The sequence below is a fragment of the Nycticebus coucang genome, chromosome 7, assembly GCF_027406575.1.
Source record: "Nycticebus coucang isolate mNycCou1 chromosome 7, mNycCou1.pri, whole genome shotgun sequence".
NCBI classification, from domain to species: Eukaryota; Metazoa; Chordata; class Mammalia; order Primates; family Lorisidae; genus Nycticebus; species Nycticebus coucang.
Window position 1 is genome coordinate 95,520,857 of NC_069786.1, and position 14,208 is coordinate 95,535,064.

Consider the following 14,208-nt stretch of genomic DNA (forward strand, 5'->3'; position numbering starts at 1 on the left):
TCTGGCTTCTAAAATGTTGCCGGATTAAGCACAACCCTGTTGCTGGCCCTCCCTGGATGATAGCACAAAGAATGGAAGGGTCCAAGCCACATTTCGCCTGACATCTCTGCTCTCTGTGATTGCTTGGTCGTGATCAACCGTTCTCAGTTACTTCCTACCACTCCTCCATGCCCCGTTCAACTATTAAGCTGAAACCATTGACCAATTTCTCTCAACATTCTCTACTTTATTTGGAGAATTTCTTTAGCTCGAGATCTCATCTTGCTATTTGTTTGAAATACTACACATCACTCAGGATCCATTTAGATATCTTTACGATCATAGGGCTCTGGTGGCTTGCCTAGCTTAAGTATCTTTCCCTTTCTTTGAATAGCTGTGCTGCAATCTTTGTGCATTTATCAGATGCACAGTAAAAGAACAGTCTTTTACTATCGTCATTTTTTTTCATTTCCTCTATTTGACTTTAAACTAAAGAGCAGTTGAACTTTGCATCTTAAAAGTAATGATATTTAATATGCATCGAATAAACAAATGGATGATGTATCCATGAATGTATTTTCTCGTAAGGTTATTTTAGTGTGGCAGATGAAAAGGGAATTACTTTGTTTAAATTTTTATAATTATTTTTCAAGGCCACACAGCAACATAGTGAATCAATAAAAAGAAGTACTCAGTACATAATGTTAGAAAAATCACCTGAGACAATATAATGTCTTTCTTTGTTCATCTCGCAATTTCAAAAGCATGTTAAAAATGATTTGTAATTCTTTTGTCTTTACAATATTGCCATTGGCCTATTACACTGAAACATTGAAACTTTATGGTTTTTTTGTTAGATTTGTCTTAGTTTAGATTTTTTTATGATATTTCAATGTGAATTTTGTCCAAAGACTGCCCTTTTTTTATTGGGCTTTGTTCATGAAAAGCTTTATTCTAAATATGATTTCAAAAGGTAGAGATGAGGAAATGGCACTCAAGGCTGTTAGGACAGCTAGAGTAAAGACAGACAAGGTAAAAAAGTATCATTTGGAAGTTCAATTTGTGTTTGCTGGCTACAGAAAAGATGACAAAAATATGGAGATTCAAGACCAGGGCATTGAGATTCCCACATCAAAAAGTGCAGACTTGGCTGGTGCTCTTCCCTTCCTTCTTTGGGGTACCATGGCCACTCTCTCGTCCCCCCACCCCATCTTCCCTTCTCTCACTCCCTGCTCTCTGCTCTCTTCTCTCTTTCTCATCTTTTCCCTCCACTCTCTTCCTTTTCTCTAATATAAAATAAACTTATATTTTGGTATTCTAAAAAAAAAAAAATTTTTTTTTAAACAGTGCAGACTCATAGGTGCCTAAGACCTTTGGAAGGTTTACCAGCATAAAAATAAGTTAGTAAAACCTCTATTTTTAGGTATATACATGATGATAGTTCAAAGGATGGACTGGACAGAAGAAAAACAGCAGATGAGAAAATGTAAGTCTGTTGAGGAGGGCTGGGCAGAGGCAGACCAATAGGAATATTTGATCACCAGAGTGTTGGCACATCCTTCTGATGTTTTTAGTGTGGGTTATAAGAGCAAGGAACAGCCGAGATAGGACACACAAGAGTGTGAGAAAGGGCGGCGCCTGTGGCTCAAGGGGTAGGGCGCTGGTCCCATATGCCGGAGGTGGCGAGTTCAAACCCAGCCCCGGCCAAAAACCAAAAAAAAAAAAAAAAAAAAAAAAAAAAAAAGAGTGTGAGAAAATGGGAAACTAAGAGAATGCATTCAGTTTCTGGACCATTGGACTTATAATATTACAAACATTGCTATGCAGAGAATTATAAATTTATATACGGAATTCATGAGACAAGGGTCTGTAAATGTAGATTCAAAAGTCATATCATAGATCTGAACATTACAATCCAGGAAAAGAATAAGAGTAGCCAGACAGAAAATTTATAGCAATAGGATAGGGATGGAACAAAAAAATCCTGTAAAAACTGGTGAAGGGAAAGGAATCACTGGTGCTGACTAAGCAGCAGCGTGGGGGCAGTGTAGAGTAAGGGAGCCCCACATTTTCCTGTGGAAATGTGTAGGGATCAAATCTGACACACACCTACTTAAGGAACACAAGCCAGGAGAGCAGAAAAGAAAGTTCAAATAGAATGAAGACTGAAAAAGAATCACTTAGTTTAGTAATGGTGAGGACATGATGGGAAATTATAAGTGAACGGTTTCCTTTGGAAGGTATGGCTAGGAGCCAGGTTTGGGGGTGGGAGGGTGGCTAGAAGGAATTTATGCTCTTGCTTTTGCCTATGAATGACTCATGATTAAGCATCCAACTTTTTTCATATATTTAAACATTTCTAAATGTTCTCTTTCAGCTATTTTATTTTTAGGCAAAAAAATGAGTCAATTTCCTTTGTTTAACCTCATAAAGCATAGTCTTGAAAACTTTCACCAGTTTTGTTTTTTTGTGGCTATTTAAACCTTCCATACCTCATTTTACCTGTGAGCCATTGTACATTAAAGAGGATCTGATTAACCAAAGAATTTTTATCAGGAGGTCATTTTTTCCTTATTTGCCACTAGTTACAAAATTCTAGGGAGGCATTTCCTTTAAAACCTGTAGTGTTGCACGGCAGGTTCACATTTGGTGCTCCACTAACTTTCTTTTGACCTTTGCTCATGTTATAATACCTTTTGCAGGTTCTCGAAAGTGCACATCAAGAGTGAAAAATTGTTTTCACTGGATCCTGAAAATGAGTTTAGTCTTAATCAACTTAATAGCTATTTTTAATGTGGCATGGTATAACCTAATTGTGTACCTATGAAGCCATCCAATTTAGAGATGGGTTAGTCATCAAACTGGTCAAGTTAATAAAAACACAATCAAGGCTAACTTGGTCTCTCCGACTTATTCAGATCTTCCATACTTGGGTTTATGAATCATAATAGAAACAGCCAGCTGAGCTTGAATTCTTTTCTTTTTTTTTTTTAGTTTTTGAAGTCAGCCATTTAGAGCAACTTATTCTTTCCTGATGGGTGTGTGTCTGTATTTTGCCATGTATGCTGTTGGGTTCTAGAGCAGTTTGTGCGTATTCCTTCTGATGATCATTTCCTACCCCACATAATATTTAGTTATGTGCCTATCATCGTTCCTTCTTCATTATAAACTGCCTTAGAGGCTAGGTCAGTGCCTCACTTTCTTTGTGTCTTTAGCAACACTCAGCCTCATGCTTTATTCCCAGAACATACTTGAAAAAGAGTGGAGATTTATTGATCCATGAGGTTGTTTCTGAGTTGTCTGTTATCTATTCCCTTGCATCTAATATATTGCCTTGCTTATAGCGGGGGCAGTTATTCATGAAATCATGCATAACTGCAACATCAAAGGCACTGTGCTGGGCATGAGGAGGCACAAAGTGAAAAGATGTGATTACTCTTGGGTCAGTGCAGCAAGTGTGGCCAGCACCTTTTCCTGAGGAGATGATTGAGCTGAGGGATTATGGTGCATGCAGTGGAGGCACAGTCGTAAAATGCCAACATGTCAGGGATCTGGAAAGGCAGCTTAAGTATAGACCTAATTCTATAGCAAAAATACTAGATTTGGTCACTGCATTTTTAAAACATCAAGTGTTTGTTGATTTCGAGATATCTTTGAGTATAGAGACTGTAGTAGACACTCGGATATTTGCTCATCCCAGCAACCATTTTTTCTTTGCTTTTCTTAGCAATAGAACCCTGACTTTTTATATGGACACTTGGTCATGTGAAATAAAAATCTGTGTTTTCCATTCTCCTGCATTTAGATGTGACCATGTAACATAGTGTCTTTTCGGACAGTAAAATGTAAATGGAGGTAGTTTGTGAGACTTCTGGGAAGGCTAACCAAAGAGAGCTGTCATAGCAGAAAAGACCCAGTCTTTGGCCCTTTTGTCTGTCTCTTTTATTCTGTTCATAACAGCAATGTGATGGTGGGAGCTTCAGAAGCCATCATGGACCATGAGGCAATTGGGCAATACGAGTCATACATTAGAATTCTGAATAAGGAAGGCAGGTGTCCGGATCCCTGATGGAGCTGTTTTACTAGTCTTTGGTTGCAAATCTCTGGACTTCCTTACAAGACAGAATAATAAATGTGTATCTGGTATAAATTTCACTTATTTTAGGATTTTCTGTGAATTTGCCTAAATAACTTAGTAGTACTGTGGCTATTTGAAGCACTTTATATTAATCCCCTTTGGGACATAGAAAAATGTTATAGACATACATAACTAGGTCTTTACTTGGCAGTTAAAACAATCGGAGTGAGCTTGCTAACTCTGGCTACAGAAAAACTACTCAATAAAATCAGTGTAACAGGCTTATTGTACCCTCAATGAATCCCCAACAATAAAAAAAAAAATAAAAATAAAAATACAATTTTGTAGTTTTTGAACTTAAGCAGTATCTTGTGGGGAAGGACAATACATGAGGTAAAAAGTGGAACTGAGTTTGATTCTTTCACCAGTTGTATGATATGGACAAGTCATCTTCTCTTCTGTGGAAGGGGCTTTGCATCTACTCGCTGGCTGGTTGTGAATAGTAAAGGATTAAATGAGGTAACATAACAAGTAACATATGTTAGTTCTTATTTTCTCCTTTCCTTTCTCTAAGAATAAGAAATAGGGGAATTATGAAATAAGCCAGGCTGATTCAGATAATTACAAGAGGTGTTTTGCTTAAGCATCGCTCTTGACTTCTTTCTTGGCATTAGTGTAACATTTTTTGTTCAAAGTCAGATATTTGGACCCTCAGAATATCTCTGATTGATTACGTGACTTCTATGCTATACTATAAAATGATCATTTTGAAAATTATTACCAAATACATATGCATTAGTTATGATACACATAGAAATTGATCGTTTTCCTTTTTATCCCTTAAAATTCAAAGTGATTCAACATCAGTACTATGAGGTTCTTTGTAAAATACTGTTATTAATACTGAGTACTAAGCTCCTCAACTAGCCTCCTCATCAGATTCCATGTGGAATTGTAGGGCATAGCTGTTTTATTGGTATTTAACTTTTAAGTTATTTCTATTATGTTCTTATAAAATTTTAATTTTCATCTTATAATAGTTTCCTTTTTCTAATTTTCAAATAAACATGAAGAATGTCTTAGATTTATGTCAAGAAGTGTTCAAAAGTATACATTTTTTAAATTCATATGGTTGTCAGTATGTAACAGGTGGTAGGAGAGAACTTGGCCATCCTAAATTTATTATTTTATCATATATTTAATATTTTGAAATTAATTGATTTTTATAAATAAGGAAAGTAGAACAGAATCTGGTACAGATTAGAAAAATAGAGGATGATATTAATAATTAACATATGGGTTTCAGAAGAGATCTTCATTAATCATTAGCAACTGTTATAAATATTTTAGATTTTTATTAGAAATCTGATGCCAAATATTTTTTAATTTGCATGTAGAGGAGTAAGAACGTGGTGGTTGAGAAATATTTCATAAAATAAACTCAGAGGCAGCTAGAATTTCAGAACTGAACTTACAAACTAAGGTTCTGTTTGCTTGATTTTTGCCACCAGTAAACATAAATGTCATTTCTCTAACCTTAGTTTGATTTTTGTCTAAACATGATGTAAGCTTTGTGTAAAATATAGATTATAAAGGTATATGATTTTTAATTCAAAAAGTTGTCACAAACATGTCTGTTATGTAACTTTCACTTATTTTATCGTCAATGATATTCATTGTAAGGTGATTATAAAGAATGTCTTTAGAAGATGATCGCTGTCCAGAAAAAGTGAAATCTCAGTATAGGCACAACTCTTCATGATTGCTGGCTTCTACTACCTTCTCTGGCTTTTCCTCACTCCCTACGCACATTCACCCTGTGGCCCCCATGCTTACCCCAAGCAATGGTGCTTTCTCTTTCCTCTGCTTTGCAAATGGTGGTCCCCTCTGGCTGATTTTCCATCCCTTACTCTACTTGCCTTTGCCTGGTTAAATTGTATTCTCCTTTAGTGTTAGCTAAGAGGCTACTTCATCTATAAGACTTCTCTGAGAACACATCCTAGGTCCCGGCTGTGTGCCCCCAAAGGGCCCAGTGCTTCCATATTGTAGCAACTACCATGTTTCCTACTGCAACTGTCTGTTTAAATCCACCTGTAGATTGAAAGCTCCCGAGAAAGGGCCTGCAGCGTCAGTGTCATATTACTGTGAACGGAATGTTTGTGCCCCTCCAAATGTATATGTTGGAATCCTCTTCCCCAAGGTGATGGTATTAGGAGGTGAGGCCTTTGGGCGGTGAGGGCAGAGCCTCATAAATGGGATTAGTCCCCTTATAAAAGCTGTCCGAGAAAGCTCTTTTGTCCCCTCTACCTGTGCTGGTGCAGGCCGTCTATGAACCAGGAAGTAGGCCCTCACCAGATGCCAATCGGCTGTGCTTTTATCTTGGACTTTCCAGCCTTCAGAACTGTAGGAAATATATTTCTGTTGTTGATGTGCCACCCAGTCTGCAGTATTTTTTACAGTGGCCTGAACAGACTGACAAACACAGCAAACCTACATTGACCAGGACCTGGCACATAGTAGGCCATCGAGGCATATAATAAACAAATGAAAGTGAATAAAGTGAGACCTCCTCAGCTTAGATGTACGTATGTATTAAAACACTAGCTCTGACCACATTTGTTCCCTGTTATTGAACTCTATTGCAGCATGGCCGACATGATTATAACCACCTTTAAGAATGACTACAGGATATTGCTTTATTTATTTAGACACAGTTTTGGTGCCAGTAGTGAAAATGACTGTGATGGTCAGAATGACTCCCACATAGCGTTATGTTTTGGCTGTTTCTGTTTAGATAGATCAAAATCAAGATATGTTAGCTACACATATAATTTATCAAAGTTAAAGGTAACAATACATTTAAGTTAAAAAATTTAATTCAAAGAATTTTAATGAATGACCAGACTTTTAAAAAGAAAGTCGAATAGAAGACGTTGACGGTAAAATAATTCACATGGTTTAAACATTTTATTGAAAAAACTCTTATCTCAGTGTTACCTCTATTTTTTATATCAGATTTACAGATGTTTAATTGCATTTAAACTTAAATTTGGGGAAAATGCAGGAGACTAAACATATCACAAAGAAATTGCTAGATTTTCTTTTTAAAGTTTGGAGTAGCTTTCTCTCCTCTCTATATTTATCTTTCAAAAGTAATCATAAAATAAGTTGGAGGAGGCGAACCATGCAATCACTCCCTCGTGGCTTCATTTAATAACCCTGTCACCTAAACCTGTCTTCACCCCAGAAGCAGGTGAGCAGGCGGGGCACATTTTCAGGCTGCCAGGCCACCAGGTGGGACACTGAAGTGGCAAAGCCACCAGAGGTGGTGATCAAGTCCAATATATAAAATCTGCAGCTGGGAACCCACTCACATCCTCAAGACCTTCTGTGTTTGTAGAAAAATCTGAAGATGACCTTTCATCTCATTTAAAAAATTTTTAATTTTCTTCTCCCTTTGTGCTTTCCCCCCAAGACTCTGTGTGTGCTTATTTCCTGGGCATTTTCTTTTGCTCCTTCCTTCCTTTTATTCCCCTGAAGTCCGCCTCATTTGCACTGCTCCATTGTTACACAGTGAGTGACGTCTCACTGCTGCCTTGAGAAAAGGTGAGCAGAGAGGTCCGTTGTACAGTATGGTGACTCTAGATAATAACAGATTTTGAATACTGGATAGTTGCTCAGAATGTAGATTTCGAATGTTCTCATCATAAGAAAGAAGTGTGTGAGATAATACATATGTTAATTAGCTTAACTTAGCCATTCTGCAATATATATAAATATCCAGACATTATGTTGTATTCCATAAACATATACAATTTTTATCAACTTAAATTATTTTTTAATAATGAACAAGCTGACATCAATAGGCTAAAGAGATGATGGCAGAGCCCACAGTCAGGAAGTTTAAAAATTTCAGAAAAAAAGAAATAAGCTCATTACAGCAGAGGAAAAATTCTTCTGATGACTCCTGCACACTAGCTCACTCTATATATTTTGTTTTGAGAAACTGCCCGTTGGGCCCAGAGACCCGAGGGTCAGATCAGCTGCGCAGTCCTTGAGTGGAGACCTCAGGAGTGGCTTTGGGACCGTGCATCTTAGGTTTGTGAGAGGGTGTAAGGTGAGGAATCAGAGCAGGGAGAGGGGTTTCCAGCCTGGTTTCACATCGGTCTTCACATGGGGCGGCACTGCAGTGAGAATGAGCCCCTTCAACTTTTTCATAAATCAGGAGCTGGGAGGGACAGTCACCGAAGGTGTCTCTGTGCCACTGTCCTACTCACTCACCAGGGGCAGCTCCCGCTCCAGTGTACCTGGGGGTCTTAAGGGAACAGCCTACTGGGGCTAAATATTCGTCCCTGTCTGCTACATAACAGAGGTGCCAACCAGTTGTCCAGCTCTGGAGGCTCATTTTTTTTTTCTTGCCAGGGGACATTGTTTTAGTTATGTAGATTCTGACATTTTAGTCCCAAGCAGAGAATGGTGGTGGAGGAGAGACATAAAGAAAGAGGAGGGTGGGAAGGAGAGGGAAGAAGAGGAAAAGAGGAAAGAGAAAATTTAATGTCAGGGAAATAACAAAACAAAGAACACATTTTATATTTCATTATTAAAAAAACTAGGTATATATGAATATAGATAGAATCTATTTTAGATAGTTCTTAAAAATTTTAACTCCTCTTGAAGCTTCCTTTTTTCACTTAAAGAACAAAATTTTTTTGTTCCTTTAATAAACAGTTTATAATTTAAGCAGATAGCTGATGAAAAAAATAACTTCGTATTTCTCCAGGTGAGAAAATACAGTCAGAAAAATTAAAGTGGCACAATTTTTGCTTATGTGTATTATAATCTTTCTTTTCTCAGGGAATTTAATTCTGAGCCTGATTCTGGTATTCTTTGTCAGACAGACATTACCTCTTCTTTTTTATCAATAGAAGAACTCTTAGTTTGTTACTCAAAAAATACAATGGCGTGGCTGCCCTGGCATATCTGTTATTTTCTGTAATGCTTGAATGGTCTTTTCCTCCACTCTGTCCATAAGGCTCTGTCATGGACAGCTTCTTACTGCCACTGTGCTGGCTCCTTCTGTTTCCCTCAGACCTGCCAAGCATTAGGGTGTGAGAGGGGTGGAGGGGCAGTGACTCTGGCTGGGCTTGTTGTGCCAGCGCTGTATTTGCTTCTGGTACTTCCAGCAGGGGTCTGGACATGATTGGGACTGTGTGTGACAAATGACAGAGCTATGCATTCCCAGTGAAAACTTCTCCATACAGGACAGGTTTGATGAATTCTAGAGTCCTTGGTCCTCTTCTCTTTCCCCCTAACATCAGCCCCTGATAATGAAACTGGGACTTTGGCTTAGTGGGTGGTCACTATGGTACATTTCTGTGGCTAATCTCATGAGCCATAAATTCAGGAAAGATGTGAGAGATAGGATCCCATTTTTAGAAACACCTCTCAGCCTGAGCTAAGTATCTTCATGGACCACATAATGATGTTTTGGTCAATCGTGGACTGTATATATGATGGTGGTCCCAGAAGGTTAAAACAGAACTGAAAAATTCCAATACTTGAGATGCTGGGGCCATCATCATGTCACAGGGCACTACGCTGCTCGTGTGTTTGACCTGATGGGGTAAACAAACCTACTGTCCCGCTAGTTTGTGTAAGAGGATAGCACAAACCACACAAACAATTATATATGGTATGTAATCTTTGTTTTTGTTTTCGAGATAGAGTCTCACTCTGTCACCCTGGGTAGAGTGTCATGGCATCGTCATAGCTCACAGCAACCTGAAACTCTTGGGCTCAAGTGATCCTCCTGCCTCAGCCTCCCCAGTAGCTGGGACTACAGCTGCTCACTACCATGCCTGGCTGGTTTTTCTATTTTTAGTAGATATGGGGTCTCCTTCTGGCTCAGGCTGGTCTCAAATTCCTGAGCTCAAGCAATCCAGCCACCTCAGCCTCCCAGAGTGCTAGGATTACAGGGGTGAGCCATTGCACCTGACAACATATAGTATGCAGGATTTGATAATACATGATTATATTACTAATTTATACATTTGCTATATTTTTAATTGTTATTTCTGAGTTTACTCTTTTTACTTATTAAAAAAATAACTGGCATAGGTCCTTCAGGAGATATTCCAGAAGAAGACATTATTGTCTTAGGAGATGACAGCTCCACGCAGGTTATCATCATGAAAATCAAGAGGTGGAGATGAAAGCCAAGATGCGGAGGTAAAAGACAGTGATATGGATTAACCTGACTTGGTGTAGGTCTAGACTCATGTGTACATGTATTAGCTCTGTATTATTCTAAGTAAAATTTAAAAAGTAAAAAAAAAAAAATTGACAATTGAAAATAGTTTATAGACTAGGGTATAAAACACTTTTCTATACTTGCACAATGTATTTGAGTTTTAAAAGTTTACAAAGGAAAAAACAGTAAGCTAAGTTTAATTTATTATTGAAGAAAGACACTTCATGAAAAATAAATTTAGTGTTGAGAAAATATACAGTGTTTCTGACGTCTACAGTAGCCGCATTAATGTCTTAGGACTTCACATTCATTTGCCACTCACTGACTTGCCCAGAGCAACTTCTAGTCCTGCTAGCTCCACCCATGGTAAGTGCCCTGTATAGGTATGCCATTTTTAATCTTCTATGCCATATTTTTATCGTACCATTTCTGTGTTTATATACGTTGAGATCTACAAATGCTTAGCATTGTGTTACAATTGCCCACAGTATTCTGGACAATCATAGGCTGTACAGGTTTGTAGCCCGGGGCAATAGGCTGTGCTGGACAGCCTAGGTGTGTGGTAGGCTGTGCCGTTTAGGCTTCTGTAAGCTCATTCTGGTATATTTTCACCACTGTGAAATCACTTAATGACGCACTTCTCAAAATATACACTGTTGTTAAGTGATGTGTGACTGTAGGAGAAAATGGAAAAGGCAGTGTATTTTAAATAATGAAGTACAGAGTAATATGTGCCAGGCAGTGCTGTTCAGTGGTGCCCCATCACTGCCACTCCTCTGCCAGTGGCCAAAAGGAGTGGCTACTCTGTCAACTGATGTGTGTATAGGCCCAAGCACAGTCTGGCATTTCTCTTCATCTAGTTACTGAATGGTAAGTAAGGTCATCTTTCCTGTCTGAGGGACCAAGAGAGTAAGCCCGTGTTGCACATCTGTCCTGTTCTCTGTGATGGCTCTCCAGTCCTCACTCTGCTCTCCTCCAGCTGCCGCTTCACACCACTGCGCACACTCCTCTGACTCCGTCTCCATCCATCCCACCACTCTTCTCATTTGCCTGCTTCGCATCCTTTCTGTGCCAAAAAACCTCCTTTCTTCCTACACTTGTCATCTGAAGAAAATCCCATGTTCTTGTCTTAACGGGAAACTGGATATCCCTGAAGAAAGCCACTTTTCCCACAGTCCCTCACAAGCTTGTCTTTCTGTCTCTGGGTGAAGGAGGTGTGTCCACCTTCCTCTGAGTGGCCTTTATTCATGTCTAATCCACCCCATCCTGCACAACTACTGATGCTCTGGACTTCATATTCTACTGCATAAGACACATCCCACCCCTTCCTCCCCTCAATATATCAGCCACTTTCTTCTATTTCCCCTTGTTATGTCATCTCTCAGCACCTAACCCTCTTGCTGGGCTGTTTAAACATGCATGGTGTAGCCATGGCAACTTCTCACAACTCGCTTACTTGGGGCTCCTTGGTAGAGAGGAGGTGGGTTTCTGGCCTCGTGACTTCTTGACAGCCTCATCTCCTGTGCTTTTTCCTCCTAGGCCAAATGCTCTTTCTGTTGCTTCATGGACTTCACCATTCATTTTGTCGTATCTCCTAGTTATTGGTTTTAAACACTTTGCTCCAGTTTAAACTTCCCTCCTCCCCCCACTTGCTCGTTTATGCACTCATCAGCCATCTTTCATTTCTTAGAGACTCTCAGGGCATTATTGCTGCCATTGTATCTCTGTTTATCAAACCTACTTTCACTTCTCTTTTTCCATGAACCAACATTTTAATCGTCTGGACATGTCCTCAATTCCTTATGCATTTCTTTCTCCATTACACTCTTCTGGAAAACCTCCAGGCATGTACAAACCCATTCATTTAACTTCTTTGTGCCTGATGATGAAAAAAATTACACAACTGGGGTGGTATGTTTTTACTCCAAATTCAGATCACAACTATCAAGTATACATTGAACATTTTCTCCAATGCTTTTAGTTTCCTACACCGTAAGAGGATACTTTCATCTCTTCTTCATTTTCTCAACCTTTCTCTAGACCAGTGGTTCTCGACCTTCCTAATGCCGCAACCCTTTAATACAGTTCGTGTGGGTTGTGACCCACAGGTTGAGAACTGCAGCTCTAGACAATCAGATGTTTGCCCAGCTCCATTCCTCGCTAGTGAGCAATAAGCCATCTCACTTAAATGTTCCCATCCTCTTAGTGGTAAATTTACAAATTTTCTTGCATCTGCTTCTATTTTCTCTTCTTTTTTTTTTTTCTGTTAAAATGGAGGAAGTATCCTTTCACCTATCAAAGGTAAATTGTCACACTTGTCCTTAGAATATGCGTCTTTTCACTTTTCAAATACTTCTATTCTTCACTTATCCTGTCTGTCTCCTAAATCAACTGCCTTTCCATATGTCCAGAATCATTCCTACTGGGATTCAGCATATGCTTTTGGGTTTCCTCCAGTCCCGCTAACACAAACCAATGAAGACCTGTTTTGCCTCTCATTCCATGTCACTACTTCCTGATCTCTTCAACACAGATAAATTTGTGAGAAATTCCATACCAACTACCTCGCTACCCCTGCCTCAATTCCTATTTTAATTCAATATGGCTTTTGCCTTCACCACTCGACTGAAAACTGATTTTGTCAAAGTCAAGGTAAGTTTCATGTTTCGAGTCCATAAAAACCCAGATAATTTTCTGTCATCACCTTGCTCAACCTTTTAGCAGTATTGAACAGAGTTGACTGATCTTTCCCTATTGAAGCTCACTCTTCTTGGTTTCAATATCCTTGTCATCTTTGGGTCTTTTCTCTGTTTCCTTGGTTTCTCCCTGCCATTCCTCTACTGGCTCCCCTAGTCACTGACCAGTGAATTTTAGAGCTCTGTTAGGTTGGCTATTTTCTCTCTTTATGTCCTCTTCGGAAGCTCTTAAGATTTTAAATATATCCATATGCAAACACCTCCTAAGATCCTCTCTCCAGCTTAGATTCTCCTTACCTCTAGACTTGTTTATCTTTTTCACGTCTATATACCTTATAGAGATTATATTCCATAGTGAACTCTTGATCTTAACCCAGGCAACTCCCTAACATGTCTCTCCTCCACTCGTCTTCATCTGAGGAAAAAGAATAATGCTTAATTTTGTGCTTTTCCTCACTTTCACCTCTGACCTATCAGCAAGCCCTGTTAATGTTACCTTCGAAGTGTTGAATCTCCCTGCTTCCTTCTACATCTCTCCCTCTATCCTGCTAGGTCAAACCAAGGTCACTTTTTACCTGGACACTTGGAGAGCAAAGAGAGCTGAATTTCCCTTTTGCTTCTTCTATTCCTTTTTTATTTAATCATTCAGAGTGATCTTTAAAAAAATGCCAATCAGATTATGTGGCTTTGCTATTTAAAACCTTTGAATATTTTGTTACTTCTCCGAAATAAAATCCAGACTTCTTCTGGCCAATAAGACTCTGCATGATCTGACTTCTACCTACTGCCAATTTCATGTCAGCCTATACCTCTTCTTGGTCACTTTGACTTTTTTATTTTTAAATTCCTTGAACACAGTTGCTGTCCCTCACCTCGGGGCTTATATATGCTTATCCTTATACCTCAACTGCCTGATCTTTCCCTGACCTTTCAGAAGTGACCCTACATTCTCGAGGTCTCAGTTTAAATGTCAACCCCCTTAGAGACATCTTTCCTGACTACATTATGTAACACAAATATGCTCTTGTTAATCCTTAACACATCATCCTGTGGATTGCTTCCTGTATGAGAATTATGATAATTTATACGTACTTTTGTTTTTTTCATTTATGTATTGGCCAAGTTCCCCACTAAATTTCAAGTTCTGTGAGGTCAGAGAAACATGTCTCTCTTGCTAACTGCTGAATCTCCAGTGTCTAGCACAG